The sequence below is a fragment of the Myotis brandtii genome, unplaced genomic scaffold (assembly GCF_000412655.1).
Source record: "Myotis brandtii unplaced genomic scaffold, ASM41265v1 scaffold456, whole genome shotgun sequence".
NCBI lineage: Eukaryota > Metazoa > Chordata > Mammalia > Chiroptera > Vespertilionidae > Myotis > Myotis brandtii.
In genome coordinates, this window is record NW_005367431.1 from 4,156,287 (window position 1) to 4,163,752 (window position 7,466).

Below are 7,466 nucleotides of genomic sequence, written 5' to 3' on the forward strand. Positions count from 1 at the left end.
CACGCCAACCTCTTCTGGCTCCCTGACCCTCGCAGAGCCTCCCTCACATCCCTAGCCCTTCAGCAGTGCCGAGAGCAGAATCTCTTGAGCTGTATTTCCTACTTGAAACAGTGGTTTTCTCGACTGAATCCTGACTGGACAAGGGAGTTTCTAAAGTGGTCCCCGAGGGCCAAATTTGGCGGTGGGGCGGGCCCAGCCTGTATACCCGGGTGGCATCAGGTTGGAAGCTGGTGGGACAGCTTCCTCCCCAACTGTGGCACCTTGGGTGGGCCTTCCTCTGGTCTTCCCCACTCGTCCCCCCACGCCCACCCCCGTCCTGCTCACCCGGAGCTGCCCTGGCAGCCACAATAACTACAAAGTGCCAGGCACGGCGGACCGAGTCCTCAGCACCCTGCAGCCTCTGCCTCATTCATTAACTCATTCACTCCTCACAACACCCCAGACTGGACAGTGCTGTTATCATCCTATTTCACCCGAGTAAACTGAGACCCAGGCTATGAAGTCATTTGCTAGTGACGCACTTACATGGCTAGTAAATGGCAAAGCCAGTCTGGCTCTAGAGGCCGTGGTCATAATCACACTCCCTGTTCTCTCCCAGGCGTCTGCGCCAGCAGCTCGAGCTGCAGAAGAGACCTGGGCCCTGGAGGAGGGAGAATGAAGAGATGGTGATGAGTTGACGCTCATTATGTGCTTGAGAATCCACCAAGGCCCTTTCTCCAGCCTCCTCTCATCATAATCACTTCCACTTCCCCGCAGCCCGCAGACCTCAAGCGCATGGAGAACGGACTGGGCGTGAGGTCTGTGGAAAAGCAGAGCTCAAATCTCAGCTCTGCTTAACTGCCCTGCGTCCTGGGGAAGTCCTGGCCCACTGTGGGCCTCCGTTCCCAACTACACACAGAGGGTGGGCTGGAGGACCGTTAGGGGCTCTTCTAGCACCCACATTCTCAAATCCTGCTTTCCAGACATTTTGAAAACCAAGAGCTTTGGTCAGGGCAGAGGAGTGGACCACATTTCACCAAGCCGGGCTGGGCTGGTGAGCCAGGCCAGGGGCCGAGGGCGGAGAACTAGTGTCAACGCCCAGCGCGTGGGGGAGTCGCCATGGGATGGGTTTGCCTGCGGAACAGATAACCTGCAAAGTGGTCCGTCAGGCTGCAGAGGCTCCAGTGCTGCCAGCTGCCCCAGGACTGCCCGTCTCTCAGCAATCTCTCAGAGGAAGCCAGGCTGGTTGTCCCCCTTCTGATAAGTTGACTTGAGTCATTGATGGCCACTCTATGCTGGACACTGGAGCCACAGGGTGAATCAGACACAGGCCCGGGCCTCTTGGAGCTCGCAGGCTAGCAAAGGCAGACATCAACCTTTCTGCCCCCCAAGGCCCAGCGGAACATCCCCCCTGGCTTCCTCAACCCTGGCTCCCAATGTCCCCCTGGTGTGGTGCACACCTAGCCCATGCCCAGGAACTGTCCAGGGCACCATGACCTGCAACCCCTGGACTCTGAAGAAATCAAGCCAGACCTCTGCAGCCCCACCCCATGCAGGGGCTCGGCAGGTATAGTCAGATTGTTGCTTGGCAACAAGATCTTGTGACATGGCTTACACCTGTCCAGGCTAGAAGGAAAGGCACCAACCTGATCCAGCATCTGGGTACTAGGCTCCTGGCTAAGGCTATTCTGTGCGCCCTCAGAAGCTCCTAAGCAAGAATCATTGTGATGTCCCAACGTTTCACATGCCCTGCCAAGAGGCAGGGCCACCCCAGGACAGAGAACACAGGCTTTGAATCCCAGGCCTGCGTTAGCTCCGGGGGCTTCAGTTTCACTGCCTCTAAAATGGACTAGGACTGCCTACTAGCAGAGTCGCTGCAGCAGCTTAAACCAGCTGGCGTGTGCAGATGCTGTGGTGCTCCCCTCCCTCCTGGCCCCTCTGAGGGGGCATTCACCACCGGTAACACACCGAGTCGGCTCCAAACTCACTCAGGGGCCCCCTCCCACCCTGTACCCCATAGGCTGGGCAGCGCCTACTGGGGCAAGACAGGGCCCTGATGTGATGGGGCACACCCTGCTGAGTCCTAACTTGGGCAAGTCCAGAGCAGCAGCCCCAAAGGGCAGCCACCTGGGGAGAGGTGGGAGGGACCTGAGTCTATGGGACAGCCCCTGCCCCCGGTACCTAGCCTGGCCTAGGCCTGACAACCTCCCGTGGAGACACCCACTGGTCAGCATCTCCTGCCTGTCCTGTGGCAGAGGCTGTCCATTGCTGGGCTGCTGGCAGAGCAGGGTAGGGCATGGGCAGCTCAACTGGGATTTGCCCTTCACTCCACAGGGTGGGTGATGCCATGGAAATAAGTGCTGGAGTCAGGCGGACTGGGGCTGGAATCCCAGGTCCACCCCTTACGGGCTGTGATCCTCCCTGACGCTCAGTCGTCCCACCTTCAACATAAGACTAGGACCATCCGCCTCGGAGCATGGTTGCCAGGACGCTGACGTTAGGTATAAAGAACCTAAGAGTGGCATGTAGTAAGCACCGGAGAAAGGCTCACTCCCTAATAAATAAACAGACCACCTGTGGTGATCCCTACACAACAGGTGGCCAGGGGAGGCAGGCCAGGGGCAGACCAGGCCCCAAACCAGCTCCAACCCCAAGCCAGCACCGAGGGCACAGGATTTCCCCAGATTCCCTACACGTCCTTTTCCTCCTCCCTTTTATAAGGACCCTTATGCCATTTCCTCTTCAAGCCTCCATCTGCCCCTTGTCAAGCCTCGGGCCCCTTTCTCTTGGGCCTGACCTCGGACCATTGCTATCGTCCCCTGAGGTCTCTGCACCAACCCTCCCCGTGCAGCCTCTGCAATCTCAACTTCCTCTGCACAGAGGCTCCTCGTCACTCAGAAGCAAGTCACAGGCCCTGGCCATGGCCCTGCTCTCGGCCCCCATCCCCCAGGCCTCCTCTGCAGCCACACCGCGCTCCTTGCCCGTCTGTTCTGTGCAGGCCCCACTCTCCCGCCCGCCTCAGGGGCTTTGCACTTTGCCACTTCCTCTGTCCCGAGTGCCCTTCCTCCAACAGCACGTGTTCGCCTCCCCACCTCCTTCAGTCTCTGCTCAGGTGGCCCTGGCCACGTACATAGAGCAGCACTGGCCACCCCTGCTTTTCTCCTTCACAATACTGAGCACCATGAGACGACGTGTACATGGTTGGGGTGCTGTCTCCCCCACCCAGTGGCATGGCAACTCCACGAGGGTGGGAGTTTTGTCATTTCCTTTGCTGCCATGTTCCAAGCACCTAAACAGCCTGGCATACGGTGGGCGCTCAATCAGTGGGTGCGGACCCCCTGCCGGGCTCAGAGAACAGCCAGGCAGGCCCCAGCTCCTGTGCAGACAGATCTGGGTACAGACCTGGGCCCGTCACTTCTTTATCAGGTCACTCAACCTCTGAGCCTCAGCTCTCACGTGGCTGTTGTGAGGACCACAGAGAAAATGTGTGATGCTCACATAGCACCTCTGGCAGCGAGGTCTGCTCTGGACTAACCACCGGCTTCTCGCCCCTGCCCACCAGGAGTGGCCGGGCAGGAGGGGTGCCCGGGGTGGGGCGGTGTCTCAGCACCACCTCCCTCCCTTCTAGGTGCCCCCGTGTCTCAGGCTGGACGCCTGCAAACCACGATCCCGCCTCCACTCGCCAGCAGCTTCCAATCAGCTTCTGCCAATGAGGTCGGGGCAGCAGGCGCCGGACCGCGGACAGCAATTCCCACGCCAACCTCTTCTGGCTCCCTGACCCTCGCAGAGCCTCCCTCACATCCCTAGCCCTTCAGCAGTGCCGAGAGCAGAATCTCTTGAGCTGTATTTCCTACTTGAAACAGCAGGGCATGGGGTGGTTTTCTTGACTGAATCCTGACTGGACAAGGGAGTTTCTAAAGTGGTCCCCGAGGGCCAAATTTGGCGGTGGGGCGGGCCCAGCCTGTATACCCGGGTGGCATCAGGTTGGAAGCTGGTGGGACAGCTTCCTCCCCAACTGTGGCACCTTGGGTGGGCCTTCCTCTGGTCTTCCCCACTCGTCCCCCCACGCCCACCCCCGTCCTGCTCACCCGGAGCTGCCCTGGCAGCCACAATAACTACAAAGTGCCAGGCACGGCGGACCGAGTCCTCAGCACCCTGCAGCCTCTGCCTCATTCATTAACTCATTCACTCCTCACAACACCCCAGACTGGACAGTGCTGTTATCATCCTATTTCACCCGAGTAAACTGAGACCCAGGCTATGAAGTCATTTGCTAGTGACGCACTTACATGGCTAGTAAATGGCAAAGCCAGTCTGGCTCTAGAGGCCGTGGTCATAATCACACTCCCTGTTCTCTCCCAGGCGTCTGCGCCAGCAGCTCGAGCTGCAGAAGAGACCTGGGCCCTGGAGGAGGGAGAATGAAGAGATGGTGATGAGTTGACGCTCATTATGTGCTTGAGAATCCACCAAGGCCCTTTCTCCAGCCTCCTCTCATCATAATCACTTCCACTTCCCCGCAGCCCGCAGACCTCAAGCGCATGGAGAACGGACTGGGCGTGAGGTCTGTGGAAAAGCAGAGCTCAAATCTCAGCTCTGCTTAACTGCCCTGCGTCCTGGGGAAGTCCTGGCCCACTGTGGGCCTCCGTTCCCAACTACACACAGAGGGTGGGCTGGAGGACCGTTAGGGGCTCTTCTAGCACCCACATTCTCAAATCCTGCTTTCCAGACATTCTTAAAACCAAGAGCTTTGGTCAGGGCAGAGGAGTGGACCACACATTTCACCAAGCCGGGCTGGGCTGGTGAGCCAGGCCAGGGGCCGAGGGCGGAGAACTAGTGTCAACGCCCAGCGCGTGGGGGAGTCACCATGGGATGGGTTTGCCTGTGGAACAGATAATCCGCAAAGTGGTCCGTCAGGCTGCAGAGGCTCCAGTGCTGCCAGCTGCCCCAGGACTGCCCGTCTCTCAGCAATCTCTCAGAGGAAGCCAGGCTGGTTGTCCCCCTTCTGATAAGTTGACTTGAGTCATTGATGGCCACTCTATGCTGGACACTGGAGCCACAGGGTGAATCAGACACAGGCCTGGGCCTCTCGGAGCTCGCAGGCTAGCAAAGGCAGACATCAACCTTTCTGCCCCCCAAGGCCCAGCGGAACATCCCCCCTGGCTTCCTCAACCCTGGCTCCCAATGTCCCCCTGGTGTGGTGCACACCTAGCCCATGCCCAGGAACTGTCCAGGGCACCATGACCTGCAACCCCTGGACTCTGAAGAAATCAAGCCAGACCTCTGCAGCCCCACCTCATGCAGGGGCTCGGCAGGTATAGTCAGAATTGTTGCTTGGCAACAAGATCTTGTGACATGGCTTACACCTGTCCAGGCTAGAAGGAAAGGCACCAACCTGATCCAGCATCTGGGTACTAGGCTCCTGGCTAAGGCTATTCTGTGCGCCCTCAGAAGCTCCTAAGCAAGATCATTGTGATGTCCCAACGTTTCACATGCCCTGCCAAGAGGCAGGGCCACCCCAGGACAGAGAACACAGGCTTTGAATCCCAGGCCTGCGTTAGCTCCAGGGGCTTCAGTTTCACTGCCTCTAAAATGGACTAGGACTGCCTACTAGCAGAGTCGCTGCAGCAGCTTAAACCAGCTGGCGTGTGCAGATGCTGTGGTGCTCCCCTCCCTCCTGGCCCCTCTGAGGGGGCATTCACCACCGGTAACACACCGAGTCGGCTCCAAACTCACTCAGGGGCCCCCTCCCACCCTGTACCCCATAGGCTGGGCAGCGCCTACTGGGGCAAGACAGGGCCCTGATGTGATGGGACACACCCTGCTGAGTCCTAACTTGGGCAAGTCCAGAGCAGCAGCCCCAAAGGGCAGCCACCTGGGGAGAGGTGGGAGGGACCTGAGTCTATGGGACAGCCCCTGCCCCCGGTACCTAGCCTGGCCTAGGCCTGACAACCTCCCGTGGAGACACCCACTGGTCAGCATCTCCTGCCTGTCCTGTGGCAGAGGCTGTCCATTGCTGGGCTGCTGGCAGAGCAGGGTAGGGCATGGGCAGCTCAACTGGGATTTGCCCTTCACTCCACAGGGTGGGTGATGCCATGGAAATAAGTGCTGGAGTCAGGCGGACTGGGGCTGGAATCCCAGGTCCACCCCTTACGGGCTGTGATCCTCCCTGACGCTCAGTCGTCCCACCTTCAACATAAGACTAGGACCATCCGCCTCGGAGCATGGTTGCCAGGACGCTGACGTTAGGTATAAAGAACCTAACAGAGTGGCATGTAGTAAGCAAAGGAGAAAGGCTCACTCCCTAATAAACAAACAGGCCACCTGTTGTGATCCCGACGCAACAGATGGCCAGGGGAGGCAGGCCGGGGGCAGACCAGACCCCAAACCAGCCCCAACCCCACGCCAGCACCGAGGGCACAGGATTTCCCCAGATTCCCTATCCGAGTCTGTGGGCAGTCCTTGGAGAGATTTAATGGGGATGGTATCTCCCCCTGGGAGAGAAGACCCCCAACGTCCACCAGCAAAGCTGAAGGTCACATCAAGTCTGAAAGGTGCCTTTGTTCTTCCGGCTTTTCCGTTATGCATGAAAGAGCCAACAGCGGGTGCTCGGGATTCATAATTTGAGACATGGGGAGACTAAAGACATCGGCCAAATTTAAACCGAAAGGTGAACTTGTTGGGTGTCTTTTCAGATTACGGGGGAAGAAGAAAGGAGAGACTTTAAGTGATCTAGGATCCACTCAGAATTCACAGCGAGTCTTCCGGACGGCTCTGCCTCTGGGTTCAGAACATTTGGAGAATCACTGTTTGAAAGGAACAAAGGCAGAAAGTCTGAGGAGACCCCACTGGAGCCTGAGAGGCGGCCTTCCCGTGCGGGCACCGTGTGGCTCACCAGAAGGGCAAGGGCACCACCACCGCAGATGTGGCTCCAGGAGGCCAGGACCTGGGGGGTCAAGGGTCACACATTTCTGAGTCTGGGCTGAGGCTCTGCCAAGTGCTGGAAATGTGACTGCCTTCTTCCCGGGCCGCAGGGCCTTGGTGCTTGCAGTCCAGGGCTAGTCCCATCTGACTCAACAGGCTACTGTGATGAGATAAAGTTGGGAGCTTAGCAGAGCCTGGGGCACAGAGTGGAGCTCAGTTAAGAGGACCTGTCAGTTATCAATTTCACTTTGACATCCTTAACCACATTTGGTCCAAATCGCCTTTTGCTCTGAGATAACCTTTAGCTAAGCCCTCCAATCACATCACCAATATGATAATGGTCACCTCTGAGTCCCACAAAACCCAGGGAGGTAGGAAGGGTAAAGCTTATTATACCCTTTTCCCAGATAGGGAAACTGAGGCTAAAGGAAAGAGGTCACTGATCCAAGGTCAAACCCCTAAGTGGCAGAGCCAGAGCTAGACCTGAGGTCTCCCAAGTCACTGAAACACATTTTCCACCAGCACTACCCCCCCCCCCCCCGCCCCCCTCCCCCCCAAGCCACCCC